At 37.0% G+C, this 15574-nt stretch overlaps 1 protein-coding gene across 1 annotated transcript in view; it reads right to left on the bottom strand.

Annotated features, from left to right (window-relative positions):
• Positions 1-545, bottom strand: part of NSG1 (neuronal vesicle trafficking associated 1) — a 644022-nt gene extending 643477 nt beyond the window's left edge. The window contains exon 1 of the mRNA XM_044062605.1: positions 269-545. The gene's annotated coding sequence lies outside the window, so the exon portion shown is untranslated. The remainder of the gene's footprint in view (positions 1-268) is intronic.
• Positions 546-15574: the final 15029 nt, after the last annotated feature.

Raw genomic sequence — 15574 nt, 5'->3', positions numbered from 1 at the left:
ACCTTTGTGTATATTCCTCATGGGTAAATGTCTAAATGAATCATCTAAGACGTCCCGTTCTATTTTTAAACTCTTCTTATGATTTCTACACTGTTAATATATCGGTGAAAATAATTTACTGGTAACAAATAGTTAAGGATTTAATAGCTTATTTGCGAGTTAATACACTACGTGCACAAAACAGACAGTGTATGGCATTCACACAGTGCAGAAAACACACAACACAACAACAATGTAATCTTCAGTCCAGTAGAATACATTTACTTACCAAAACTGATCTGTCTCCTTTTGTAAGGAGGAACCTTCACCTTCAGATAGAAAAAATGGCGGAGACAGAAACACTTTCTTTCTGTGGCTGCCTGCCCGGTTTAGTGAAGGAATTGATTTTTATGTTTTAATATTGTGGCCGCTCTTGGGTGACGCAGAAGCGTTCTTTTTACAAGATCTGCAGCCTTTGGAGCACAAGCAGCACAAAGGAGCCCCGGTGGGATTTCCAAGCTAGATGGTACTGATGCAACGGAATAGCATCATCTCCAACTGAACACAAGGGTGGGTGAGCTATTTCGTCACTAGCACATTTGCAAATGCGTTAGATGGCACCGGGTCTCGAACACTGCTTATTCAAGTAATAACGCGTCTCTGGAGAGGGAGAAAGAAAGAGAGCTCTAATTAATTTTAAACAACCGTTTAAACATTTATGTTAAGCCATAAGCTTTAGGGCTCCCAGCTGATACCCTCCTTCCATTAGGAAGGAAGGAAGCTGTTTGGCAACGGTCATTTTTAATGTCTTTGCAAAGAAGAGTATTTGTCAAAAACGTAGTTTATGTAAATTATAACCCGTCGAAGTAACTGGGGCGCCTCACAGCTGTTGCTACTCTCTTATGTGTCAAAAGTGTTGCGGTTCATACTTGAGGGCTTGCTATTGATCATTGGGTAATTTTAAATTAAAAATACTTAATGTTAAACATACTTTCTGTACGCAAGGACACAATTTAGACAGCACCTACATGTAAAGGTCGCCCTTAAAAAAATATGGGTGGGGGGCCACTGGCGAACTTACCTTTTGACTCATACCTTGTGCGCACCTTCGGATGGGGCAGAATAGTTCCAATAAAAACGTGCGGGCTTTGTATGCGAATGAAGTATATACAGTGATAACAGGTATGTGAGAAAAAGGACTGGCTTCACAGGGTGACAACGTACATTTTGTTAACAATAAAGACAAAGCCTTGGTTCCCCCACCCCAACACACACCGTAAAGTACATTTGTATGCAGTTAGTTGCAAACTGCATCGCTTAACCAGGTAATCCCTCTAGGCGCAGGTGTCTCTTATACGGGGATGTTCGAGAATTGTTGCATATTATTATTATTATTATTATACCAATGAAAATGTCATCCGCTGTGTGCTGGCGTTGCTATGTAATCAATGCACCACAATATGCTATGCAGGAAGGAAGGAACGTTGTAGTTTGAGACCCACAGGTAAAAGACAATTTGAGGCTATTATTGCATAATGCTGCTCTTAGTTTTCGAAAGGTGCAGCGAAAATGGATAAAAAGTCCTTGCAACTTTATGAACCATGATTTATTGTTATTAATAATAACATACTTTGAGGAGATTAATTAACCTTCTTTGTCCTCATACTCCTCAGCTACTGTGATTTAGGCATAGAACTACAATTTTGGCCCTCAAATTTAGCCTTGCTCCTCTTAGATTACTGATTCCTCGCGCAGTAAGACCTGTCTATGGGCACTTAAAATATTAAATAAAAAAAGTAAGCCGAGAGTAAGGATCCTTTCCATAAACAATATAGGATTTAATACATAAAGACCTTCTATTGTGGAAAAATAAGAAAGTGCTCCTCTTTGTAATTTTTAAAGGTTAGTAGGCCTATTTCGATTGTTAATGCTCATAGACTGAGTGGTATGATCATGTTAGTTGCAGACAGTAGCTGTATGTTTTTTTTTTCTTTTTTTTAATAATAGGTAGGGCTAGGATCGGCTTTGAAATGTTGTGCTCTCACATGGAAAAGAAAGCATGCTAGAGGTTGACAGATACTTCTTTTCCAGGTCAAGCTGTATCACCCCGCGGTCTTTAACGTGCTTAGCAGGGCGTACACGTTTCGGTTTCCTTTGATAAGCCCTTTTCTTTTCGCAGCCTTTGTTGAAAATGTCACTCTAGTCTATGCTTGACTAGGATGACAACTTGTGCTTGTCTTGTATGTGGAAAAATGCTGTGAAGAAGGTTGTGGCCATTTACATGTTTGATAGAGTGAACAATAAATGCACTTCTTTATATGTCATACTTGTCATTTGTGAAGCTTCTCAACCTGCACAAAACTGTCATACTATATAAATATAAAGTCAATAACACATCCGCAACAATCTTCCCAAATGAAAAGTGACTTGTTTCTTTTTTTGACCTTCTAACGTAAATAAACCATTTTATAGAACCCTGCCTGCAGTCTCTTTCTCTCTCTCTCTCTTTCTGTCTCTGTCTTACACACACGCACACACAGACACACACACACACACACAAAACAATGCCTATCTTGAACTCCTTATATGCCTTTTTTATAATTAATGTAGTTTACCAAAAGCTGGCACATCTCACTGCTATCAGTGGAAGCCAGAGAAATGCACTGTTTGGTTTTATTCTACTGAGAGACTGAAATGCAACCTAGGCAACCCTTAAAACTGCTTAGTCAGGTCCTTCACCTGCTGTGCTATGTGTAGAAAAAAAGTATGCCATGAAGTATTTCATCTTTTTTATTCATTTGTTATTACGATTTGGTAAATAAGAAGTTATAGATATGCAGACCTTCTTTACAGTGGAGAACCAGCACAAGGATGCAACCAGGCACACTCTTTATATACTCTGTTTAGTACATATTTCTGAGAACCACTTAGAAACCTGTGATTTTTGTAGGCCATATCATGTTGATAACTGTCTAAATTAATGTATCCAATAACAGGTGCATAGCTTGCTTACAGAGGAAATTGCATTGTATTGTACTTATTATACAGCAGGAACTTCTTATTGTAACATTTGTTAATGTCTGTTATGTACTTCACAGGTAAAGATTTTACTTGTCTACTGATGTACTATGTTCTTCATCTGTAAATATGTTGTAAGTAATTGCTATGTTAAATTGTTAATCGCTATGTAATCCAATGTAACTACTGTCTGTTTATTTTAACTGTGGAGCTTTTCTACCCGGGCCTCCGTTGAAAATGGATCTAAATCCAGTTGGACTCTCTCGGTCAACAAATGTAAATAAATAAAATAAATAAATAATTTAAAAACATCTTTAGTATTTCTAGAGAGAACAACTGAAAAATGATGACTACATTACTCACTGAGTGCAACATTTTAAAATATGTATCAATTTTTTAAATGTCAAGTGGGCTAGGGCATAAGAGATTGTGACTACAAAACAGAATTCTCTTTTATATATATATATATATATATATATATATATATATATATATATATATATATATATATATGTCGCCTCACAGTTAGACATTGCCCGTTCAATTCTCAGTTTGAGCGTCTTCTGTGTAGTGACATGCGTGAATGGGCGTTCCTTCGTTGAAGGTTGTGCGTTAGGCCCAGCAAGCCAGTAGGTAAAAATCTACTGCCAATCATTAGCGGACCGGAGTTCCGCTGTGGCGACCCCTAACCGGGAAAAGCCGAAAGACACAAACAACATATGGGTCTACTACCGGAGAATTAAATTACACTATTTCGAAATCCGGTAGTAGATGTCCACTAACACGAAAGTGTACTTCACCGAAAGTGCATTTTCGTGAACACCACTTGAGCGAATGGTTACAGACCTTAGGGTTAGGGCTTGGGTTAAGGATAGTGGATAGCTAGTAGGGCTATCCACTATCCTAACAAGCCTAACAGGTCTGTGACCGCACCACAGTGGAGGACATTGCCCATTCATTCTAGTGGTGTTCGCGAAAGTGCAGTTTCGGTGAAGTGCACTTTTGCATTAGTGGCATCTACTACCGGATTTCTAAATAGTGTAATTTCGATCTCTGGTAGTAGACCCATATATATATATATGTATATACATACACATATATATATATATATATATATATATATATATATATATATATATATATATATATATATATATATATATATATATATATATATATATATATATATATATATATATATATATATATATATATATATATATATGTATATATATATATATATATATATATATATATGTATATATATATATATATATATATATATATATATATATATATATGTATATATATATATATATATATATATATATATATATATATATATATATATATATATATATATATATATATATATATATATATATATATATATATATATATATATATATATATATATTTGTGTGGGTGTGTGTGTATATATATATATATATATATATATATATATATATGTGTGTGTGTATATATATATATATATATATATATATATATATATATATATATATATATGTGTGTGTATATATATATATATATATATATATATATATATATATATATATGTGTGTGTGTGTGTATATATATATATATATATATACACACACACACACACACACACACACACACACACACACATATATATATATATATATATATATATATATATATATATATACCTTAGATGCTGTAGCCATAATTACAATTGTTGGAGTGTATAGATCACCAGTGTCAGAGGAATTTAATTCATACATATCTTGCAAGAAAAGGAGGGAAAAATAATAGTAGCTGGTGACTTTGATATACTAGAAACAGACTGGAATAATATTTATTCTAGAAAATCTGTAAGGAAATTCTTTACAAAATATGTTCAGAAGCAACAGTTGTTGTAGATTGTAAAAAAATCCACTAGAGAATGAAACATTATTAGACATTGTTTATGTTCCTAAGCAGATGATTGTTACTTTGTTTCAAGCTTTTACCACCAATAATGCACAGTGATTATGCGGTTACAAAGGATAAAAAACTGCTAGAAATTATTTTGTTTACAGCACCATTACTGCACAGTGATCATGGGGGTCACAAAGGATAAAAAACTGCTAGATAATTCTGTCAAACTGAAATCTAAATCAATGCCCAGAAAATTAATAGCACATTATATGGAAGCTAAACAGTACCTATGTGTGACTAATTGTTGTGGTGCATTCAGGAGAAAGACTGCAGAAGGATCTTGACAAGTTTTGACAAGCTTTGAAATGGAATTTTCTTGAATGCAAAGAAAAATAAATAAATAAACAAACAAAAAAATAACAGGATCTAGGCACACAAGGTCAGGAAAGCATATTTCTGTAATAACAAGGGATAAAAAATGTAAGAAGTGGAAACTAGTTTGTACTATAACTTTGAAAACTGAAATAAACAAGCTGGATAGACAAATTAAACATATTGTGAGACAAGAGCAGGAAAAAATATCTGGCAGAAGTAAAGACCTGCAAACTGATAAACAGATTCTAAAAATTATTCTCAAACACAACAGGTTTTAGATACAACAGCAAAATCTTATGCCCAATAGTTTGGCCCCAAAATGAGGAGAATTGTGTTTGTAACATCCACCTAACTTTAAATACTGATATTAAATTAGATTATATTTAAAAAGAACTATTCAAACTGGACCCAAACAAAGCACAGGGAGGAGCTAGAGTTAGAAGTGATGACATACAAACACTTTAACATGCACTTGCAGTACCATTAAACCTGTTATTCACTTGGTCATTTAAGTACGGGGAGATTTCTCACGACTGGAAACATGCTCTTGTTAAACCCATCTTTAAGGGAAAGGAGAACAGGACAAACCCAGAGGCACATAGACTTATGCGTTTGCTTTCTTGTTGTGGAAAATAAAAGGTAAGTTTGTTTTGGATAAATTATTATCAGAATTAGAAAGGCTGGGACTTAGAACAAGAGATCAGCATGAATATGTTAAAAATAGATCAATAAAACTACTTGTAAGATGTTTTATAATAATATAATAGATGTAAATGAAAAATTGTACTGGGATGTCATTTATATAGACTTAACTTCAACCTTTGGTAATATCATACACAAAACAGTGATCAAGAAGTTAGAACAGCTAGGTATTAATGTAATATTGGCAAGATGGATAGCTGCAAAGTTTACAAATATGACACAGCAAGTATCATAACACAATTGGACAGGTGAAATTCGATGTTCCGGTCAGGGATTCACACAGAGCTCTGTCCCAGGCCAATACTTGTTTATGATGTATCTTTCAAATCTACATTTTTTTCATCTTAAGTGATCTCTAGTGTCTATGCAGATGACCTGAAAATGGGTAAGCTGATGACATTTGCTACAGATAGGGCAAACCATCTTGACTAAACTGACAATTTGGGTACAGGAGAATAATATGCTGATAAATACATCAAAAACTAAACATATTAGAACTGGGAACTATAGACTGAAGGGTGAATATTTAATACAGTATACAGCAATTGAAAATGGATTCATTTAAGGGAGTAGTGCATGGGCAGATCCAGCTTTGAGTTTTTCTGATCATATCAACCTCCTGGCTAATGATAGTTTATTATTTATTTATTTATTTATTTATTTATTTATTTAATTTATTTATTTATTGATTACTTTTATTGACTGGAAAGGTCCACTAGAAAATAGTATCCCCTTTTCAGTGGAAGCTTGGGGAGAAAAGCTCCACAAACACTAAGTTCGAACATTTTTTACAGTAGTATAAGACTTACAAGCGTCACGTATAATAAAACTGTAAACCTTGGCAGGTGCAAAAAAATTACAGTATTAGACAGTAGTACAATTAGAGTTACTTTGCAGTAATTTAAGACTGATGTGCTTAATAAAGTAATACAGTGATGGAAAACCACAGTTCATAGTAGTGTGAATCAAAAATAATGAGCATACAATCAGCAGTACATTAAAGCAAGCTCCCATAATTTCTAGTCTATACGACATGGCATGAAAAAGTAAGTTGGAAGAGCTTGGATACCTGCATAGTTAAAATCAGAGAGACAGACAGCTAAGTAAGGACAGTAGTGAAGAAAAGTAACCTGGTGAAGCACAGGAGCACAGCTATGAGTTACTGAAGTGGAGTTTTAAAATGGACTTGAAGGTGTACAGATTATCATGTTACCTAATAGAGGTAGGGATGGAATTCCAGATTTTTAAGAGGTAATTAGAGTAAATAGAATTTCCGGTAGAACTATGAGATTTACTGATTGTGAGCCAAAGTTTTTTTTCAGGGAGCACAGTGGTCTGGCTGATTAGGAAGGCTCCACAATAGTTACCAGGACTGGACAGCGTTGAGGTGCAAGTTTATTGACAACTACTGAATGAAAGGTGGCTAGTTAAACTGGTATTCTGGCCAGTGGAGCTGTTTTAGTACTAGGCAATGATGTGAATTTGCTTTGTGGCTAGTAGCAATCTGTTGTAGGTAGGTGGAAACAGCTGCTGTGTGTAACAGTGAGGCTAAGAGAAAGGATGTAGTGAAGGTTTACCCGGTTGTTTTGTTTAGGTAGTATTTGTTTCTGTACAGCAGTCCCAATTTTTGTTGGGTTATTGATTACTTGTTAGAAGTGGAGGTCAATGATTAGCTGCTCATCAATAGTGACACCAGGAAGGCTTGTGTAGCAGAGAAGTTCATTGAGAGTTTTCTTGGCCAATGAGATACAGAAGTTACTTTTGCTGTTGGTAAAAGACTTTGGAGTGTATAGCATAAACTTGTTTTTTTTTTGGAGTGCATGAGGAGGGAAGAATTTTTGATCCAGCACTCAATGGAGGAAAAGGAGTTTTGTTTTTCTTCATGAAGATCAGGTAAGGTGATTGTCACATCATCTGTATACTGGATGACAATGACTTCCTTGGTGGATTTGTTTAGGTTGTTGATGAAAATATTGAACAATATTTAACCTAGAATTGAGCCTCGTGGAACTCCTATGGAGATATGTGAAAAAGAGTTTATCTTAAGCCATTTACCTATGGAACCAAGAGAAGGTGGGATGACCTAGATTTAGTAAAGCTAGATGATCTAACAGTAACTGTTTTGATATGGTGTCAAATACTTTAGATATATCAAGGAGTAGAGATGACACTTTTCCAGAGTCCTTGTACTGATTAATTTGGTTAGTGAAACGTATTAATGCAGTATTAGTGCTAGGCGGGTGTCTGAAACCATGATAGGTTTAAGAGAGTAGGCATTTGTCAGTGAGATGCTTGAGAAGTTGTGTTGTACACATTTTACAAGTATTTGAGGCAGAGGAGATAGAATGGCATTGGGATGGAAATTATTGAGATCAGTGGAGTTACCTCTTTTATGAAGAGGTGTTGTAAGAGACATTTTTCCAGATGAAGGGGACACACTTTCTAAGATGGAGCTGTTTACTAAGATTGAGAGTGGGTAGGCCAGAGATACAGTAACTATTTTTAAGTATTCTTGGGAAGTCAGCAGCTGGACTGGTGGATTTGAGCTTCAGTGGGAGGTTTTTGAAGTATGAGGCAGGAATGGGATTAAGACAAAGAAGATACAGGAAAGTGCATTGTTGAATATGAATTGACAGTGTGTGTGTGTGTGTGTGTGTGTGTGTGTGTGTGTGTGTGTGTGTGTGTGTGTGTGTGTGTGTGTGTGTGTGTGTGTGGTGTATTTATATTGATGAGGGTAGTTACAGGGTTTACAGAGTGAGTGTTGAATTGGCTAGCTATAGGTTGACTAGGGTTGGTGTTGGTAGCAGAAGTCTGGGTTGGGCAGCCAGAGTTTAGCATGCTATGTACAGATAACCAAAACACCTTGGGATTGTTGTGGTGAGAGGCTCAAAAGGCATTGTAGTAGGTCTTTTGACCTTTTTTCTATTTGTGTTTTGGTTTGGTTTCATAGTTCTCTGTACTGATGTAGGGTGGACTCTATTTTCTGTTGGCACCAGACTTTCCAGGTTTTATCCCTACTTCTCATTACTTGTTTTGTAGACTTTGTAAGCGAGGAGGCAAGGATGAACGTAACCTCTTTGTACCTTAAAGGAGCCAGTTGACTTAGGATGTTGAGAAATGTATCAACAAAGTGTGATGCATCATCATCTAGGGGTAGATGTTTTAGACTATGCCAGTTTATTTATTTTAATATTGAAATTAATGAGTTTTTACTAAATTTAGATAGGCTGCAAATCATGTTGTAGTGTGTGTTTTTGGTATGTATAATGGTAATCTTTGTATGCATATTGGGAGATGGTCACTGAGAGAGTTGGGGGGGAGTTCCTGAGCTGAATAATTTGTTGGGATCAGATGTAAGAGCCCAGTCAAGGATGGAAGTATTATAGATTAACAGTATTGGATGTGAGGGTTACACTTATGGCTAGCCAACTAATATTTACATCACCTAGAATAATGTTTTTTTGGTTTATATTAAAGCTGACCATGATAGCAGGTATTCTAGTATGAGGTTATTGTTGCCAGTGGAATATAGATAGTGACAATGCAAATGTGTTTGTGGTAATTAATTTGCAATAATGAGATTAATATTCCAGCATTACTGAAGGGAAGGGGATTTTGTGTGTAAGGTGAGAAGTTAATGGTTTCAGGGTTTATTATTCAGATGCCATCTGCTCTTTTTTGAGGTCTGTCTGGTCTTAAGATAATGTAGCCTGGGGTTAAAATTTCATGATATTGTATTTGAGGTTTAAGCCCAGTTTTTGTTAGGACCAGGATATCTGATGATTGGATACCTAGCCAGGTATGTAATTCAGGTATTTTAATGCATATTATTTGGCAGTTTATGTGAGAAAGAATAGGTCTGGTACTGATCATGTTTGAGGATGTTTGTTACTCTCATGAGGGGTGGGTGGATATAGTGGATGGGCTGAGGTAAGGGGGCTTGTGGTAGAAAGAATGGAAGGGCCAGGGTTTGGGTGAATGTCACCTGAAAGTTTGACACGTAAATTCTTTGCTTGATAATTAATGACATGTTCATTTCTGTTTCTGTGTTTTATTCCCAGTTTAATAGATAATAGTTATGACGTTATGTGGAGTATTTCCTTAGTTGTATTATAGTCAGAGAGAAAAGCTGAGGTGAGACAGGACATGAGGTGGCACTTTGAAGCAGCCTGTGCTTAAGATGCATGTTGTATAAGTTTAGGGATGTAGTCTAAAGTTGTTGGTGAGGTTAGCATGGGGATGCAGTTTGATGGTAAAGTGCTAGATATAGAAGGAAGCTACTCATGTTAATGTTTAGCATGACTGTGGTTTAGTGTAATGCAGCAGAATGAGGTAATATTATTATACATGCTGATAGTGAGAAATAAGGGTAAGAAATATACAGAATTTAGTTGTGGTAGATCAAAAGAAGTGGATGCCAAGAAGGAATCCATTGGAGATGAAACGTAAGAAAGAAATATAACTTGGTAATGTTACACAGTAGTCCTGATGGATTTGTTATGGTTACACCCTTGTCCTGATGAAGTGGAGTATGATGGGGGTACAGGTATAAAGGAAGTAGAGCTAATAGTAGCTGAACTACTACCAAACAAGTTAGGTATGGATTCAAAAGATATAAAAAGGAATTACAGCTGATTGTTTCTGACATTTACTATAGAGACAGGTAAATATAGTATGGGAGTGAATGTAGAGATCTTGAATGGACAGGAAAAACAGGTACCCCGGTTAAAGGTTTATATAGTAGGAAGATAATTTATTCTGGAGACGGACTGATCAGAGATTGCAAAGTGGAGGATCAGCTTAGAGTATATGTGGCAATTTTGAAGGGCTGAGATTGGTTCTTGGTAAAAGACTAGAGCAGTGCTATGTTAATTTGATTGGCTGACATATAGAGGAGGGGGTGATATGTAGTTATAAGGTGGTTTGTGAGGAGAGGCTGGTTAATTTTATTAGGTAAAAGGTGATGAGAGACTGGATAGTGGTTGGGGAGGTGCTGTGATAGTTTGGTTTGCTGGCAGTGAGTGGTAGGAGGAGGGAGCAAATGCACAAATGTAGAGAAGGGTGGGTAGGACTGGGGATTGGGCAGATGAGCAGAGTGGATTGCACCCACCCAGAAATCTGTGCAAACACAGCCACAGAAAGCAATCACTGAGATTTTGAAAAGAAAAAGGCATACAGTTAGCAGATAGAAAATGGCTGCAGGTTAATGTGTGTTAGAAGGATGCATCTCAAGTGTACCTCATTACGAGAGATCTTCTTCATTTGTGGTCCTAAAACATTTTTATTTTTTATTTTATTTTACATTTGTTGACCGGGCTAGTCTAACTGGATATATGTCCATTTTCAGTAGAGGCCCGGGGAGAAAAGCTCCTGCAAGTTACAAAGACAAGTATACAATATAACAGTAGACAAGTTTACAAAAAAATCATTAGATACAATAAAAAAATGACATGAAATAAAACACTTAGTAACAATTTTAGTAAGGGATACTCATAAAAAAGAAGACTTTTTTTTTTTGTTATGAGGTTAGAAGATAGGGAAAGAGCAATAGTTATCAGATGAGAGTAGACGTTCACTTTTATCAGGGAAGTATACACTATAGTAGCATGAGCAATAGGAACCAAGTTTAGTTATGAAATTTTTGTATATTGGGTATAATCAGTCAGGGTTGGAGCAGGGACAAAGCCAATGATTCTTTAGATATTCTTTAAGATGCTTTTTGAATAGATGTGTGGAGGCAAGTGAAGACAGTTCAGTTGGAAGTTGATTCCAGCTTTTACCTACTGTGTTGGAAAAGAGTGAGTCCCCTGCTTTGTTGCTTGATTTGACATTAGAAACTAGAGGTTTGCTTGCTGAGCGAAGTGTAGGGAGATTTTTGTAGGGGGCGATTAGATTAGTGAGGATTGGTGTATTATTGGGGTGATAGAGGATTTTTTGGGTTATCACAAGTTGCTGATAGAGTAGCTTATTATGCAGTTCAAGCCATTCCAATTGTTTGAGATTATGACAGTGGTAGCAAATCTAGCTATGTTATTATGACAGGTGGAAAGTTTATTAATGTTATTTCTAGATAGATTAGTATAAATTGCAGAAGCATAGAAGAGGGTAGAGGAAAGGTGGGTCTGCACAAGAGTAATTCTGGCTGGAGGGGTAAGGAAGGGCTTGATTCTATAGAGAGCACCTAATTTTTCGTTGACAGTTTTTATTGTTGAATTAATGTGTTCATCGAAGCTAAGGGAGTTGTCAATTGTAACTCCCAGTAAGTGGGTAGAGGTATCAGGGACTATATTAGTGCCATTGCTAGAGGTTACTATGAAGTTAGGGATAGACGACTTAGGAGTAGGAGCAAAGAGTAGTAGTTTTGTTTTTTTGGGTTTCAGAAGGAGGCAGTGTTGCATGAACCACTTTTCAACAGTGTTTAATACTGACTGGGTTTGGAGTTGAAGAGAGTTTATGGATTTCGCAGAACAAATTAATGTTGAGTCATCTGCATATTGGATGCAAGTGGCTTGTGGAATATTGGTATGTAGATTGTTAATAAATAATGAGAAGAGAAGAGGACCTAAAATCGAGCCTTGAGGTACACGGATTGTCACTGGGAGGGAAGAAGAAAGGGTATTATTCCAAAGGTCAGCCTGCTGTCTGTTTTCAAGATAGGATTTAAACCAAAGAAGTGATTGTAAGTCAAGTGATTGGGCTTTTAGGATTTCAATGAGTAAGTTGTGATTCACCATGTCGAAGGCCTTTGAGAGGTCTATAAATAGGGCAGAAGAGAAAGTATTGTTGCGATTTTCATTAATAGAGTTGGCGAAGGATAGTAGAGCAGTAGTAGTGCTGTGGAATGGTCTAAAGCCATGTTGGCAATTGGCAAGCAGATTATTGTGGATAAGGTGGTCAAGTAGCTGTCTATGTATGCATTTCTCCATTATTTTAGCAATGGGTGAGAGTAAGGCTATAGGCCGAAAATTTGATAGCTCAGTAGATGTGCCACCTTTGTGTAGGGGGATGATGTGGGAAACTTTCCATATGGATGGGATTTTGCTTTCAGATATAGTTCTATTTATAAGGATGGAGATGGGGTAGGCAAAGGCTTTAGCTGCTATTTGTAGGTATTCTGCTGGAAGGCAATCAGCAGAAGGGGTGCAGGGTTTGAGTTTTTGAAGGAATTTAGAAATGAGGGATGTAGGAACAAGTTGTAAATGAAAAGTAGGAGTTGTAGGATTAGGGGTGTTTAGAGGCAATGTGGTGCTTGGTGGTATAGAATTTGCAAGGTTTAGAATGGCTTCAGTAAAATAGTTATTGAAAGCATCTGGAATCTGGTTGGAGTTATTTTGGAATCCAGAAGGTGAAGGAGTTTTAGAGTGTCCTGGTTGAAGTAGTTTGTTAATGCCTGACCAGAATTTTTGAGGTTGTGCTTTTTGGGATTGAAGGAGTTTAGAGTAGTAGTCTTTTTTATCTCTGAGAATGTCTTTCTTGGTGGCATTTCTTAATTGCTTGAAATAAAGGTGATCTCCATTTGTTCCAAAGTTTATTTCTGAGGTGGATCTTTTGCCTAGTTTCCTTTGTGTACTTTGTGTACAAAGGAGTACTTTGTTTTTCCATGTAATAATAAGAGTCTCTCTCCAACTTTTCCTAAGGATGATGAAATTGTCTCTTGATAATGCCTCATGAATGTTTACTGAGCTAACTTAATACTGTTGCCTTAGTGTCTGCATTGTGTGCTCTTTACTTGAAATTAAGGGTCTGATTTCACCGTTTTGTTGCCCTCACTCCTAATGCCTATTGTATCTTTCTATTCTGCCTAGCTTGACCCCTCTTCTCTACTGAAAGGACCTGCGTGGTCTTAAGAGACCCTGTCACAAACCTGCCTTCAAGCCATCCTAACGTAAGGTCATCTAATTCTGCTGACTCACTCGGACTATAATCCTTCCTGAGTCAATCAAATAAGGAAGTATGTTTTTTCCCTGGTCCTAAACATTAAAGTGTATTTAGACTTATCCTCTCTGCAACCATTGTGTAAACTTAGTCTAACCTTTTAGATATCTCCTACCCAGCTTTACAGATTGTTTAAGGCACTGAGTCAGATAGCCAGCAGCCAGACCCCTACCTGTCCTTGTACCTGCGGTGTATTCCCCCCTCCCTGACTTATTCTGTTGGAGTCACCTCTAGCTACTATTTGTTTCTAACTTATCCCGCATTCTGCTCCTTGACCACTAGAGGGCGATGTTTTGCCAACCTATTTGCTTATTACCTTTCCTCTGGTTTCTCCTAATTTAATGATACTACTCCCCTACCTGATTTCCCCTTTTCTCGTATTACCTTTTGCTCACCCACTAATCTCTTCTCTCACAATCTTTAGGATCTCCTCTCTATCCGTTTAGCCTTTCTTTTTCTTTCCCTTTCCACTATCGTCTTATCTTTCATCCTATCCCCCTTTTCTTCTGTCATTTGAACTACAGAAGTCACTCAATACTTACCTGTGACTACTGCATCTGTCTCTGGCTTTCCTCCTCCTCCTCTCTGATTGACTCCAGGGAATCTGTTACTTACCTGCTCTAACTCGCTCCGTTCGCCCTTCGGGCTCACTCCGCTCCCCTACCCTACCCCCAATTCCCACCCACCCCCAGTGGTCCTAACTGTATACCTCCCTTACCACTCCCCTTCCTATTTCTTCCCCCTATCAAAACTCCCTGCCACACTTCTACCACACCCCCACATCTGCAACTTCATATCTTAACTATTCTAAGGATTACTTCCAACACCTGTTCCTTCCTCACCCTACCTTGAACCACTACACAGTATAGAAACTTTTCTTCCTCCTCCTTTTTACTCTTTTTTATTAACCCTTATCTCACCCAATCCACCACACTTCTTTACTTCCACTCTCATATCTCTTTCAAACCAACACACTTAACTCTCCTCTCCGTCCTCCTTCCCACTACTTCCATACCACTCTCCACCCCCTTCCCACATACCTCCACATTCAATCTCTCTCTCCACTGATTTCTACCATTTCTCTTTCAACCTAATGGGTTCAACACAGAAATCAATTTCCACTCATCCTCTAATCTTAACTGCAACTCTTGTAGCTCTCACTATACCTTACACACTAACCTCCCTTGAACAATTCTCCTTCCTTGAACACTATCCCAACCAACAAACTCTCCCTAAATCCCTAAGACATACTCTCCAACATAGTAATATAACCTGTACCTCTACATACCTTCTTCCTAAGTACCATAGACCTACCCACTTAACCTACCTCCACGTCAAACGGTCCATTCTCACTATCTACAAAATTCTAAAGTGTATCCAATTTCCTCAAAAACACCCTCTATTAGCCGGCAATATTCATCCTAACCCCGGTCCCAAGACTCATACACTCAATCTCCCAAATAACTAAACAACACCTAATCACACCACTATAAGTAGACCAACTAACTCCCTCCTGATAGCACACCTTAACATCCGTAGCATTAACAACAAAACTACCTACCTTCATGCACTCTTACAAGTTTATTCCTTTGACATTCTCTGCATAACAGAGACATGGCTAAAACCCACTACCCTTGACCAGGTAATTATTCCTCCAGGGTTC

Source organism: Protopterus annectens, chromosome 2.part1, assembly GCF_019279795.1.
Source record: "Protopterus annectens isolate FY-2018-M chromosome 2.part1, PAN1.0, whole genome shotgun sequence".
Classification (NCBI taxonomy): Eukaryota; Metazoa; Chordata; order Ceratodontiformes; family Protopteridae; genus Protopterus; species Protopterus annectens.
This window is presented reverse-complemented; position numbering and strand designations above follow the sequence as displayed.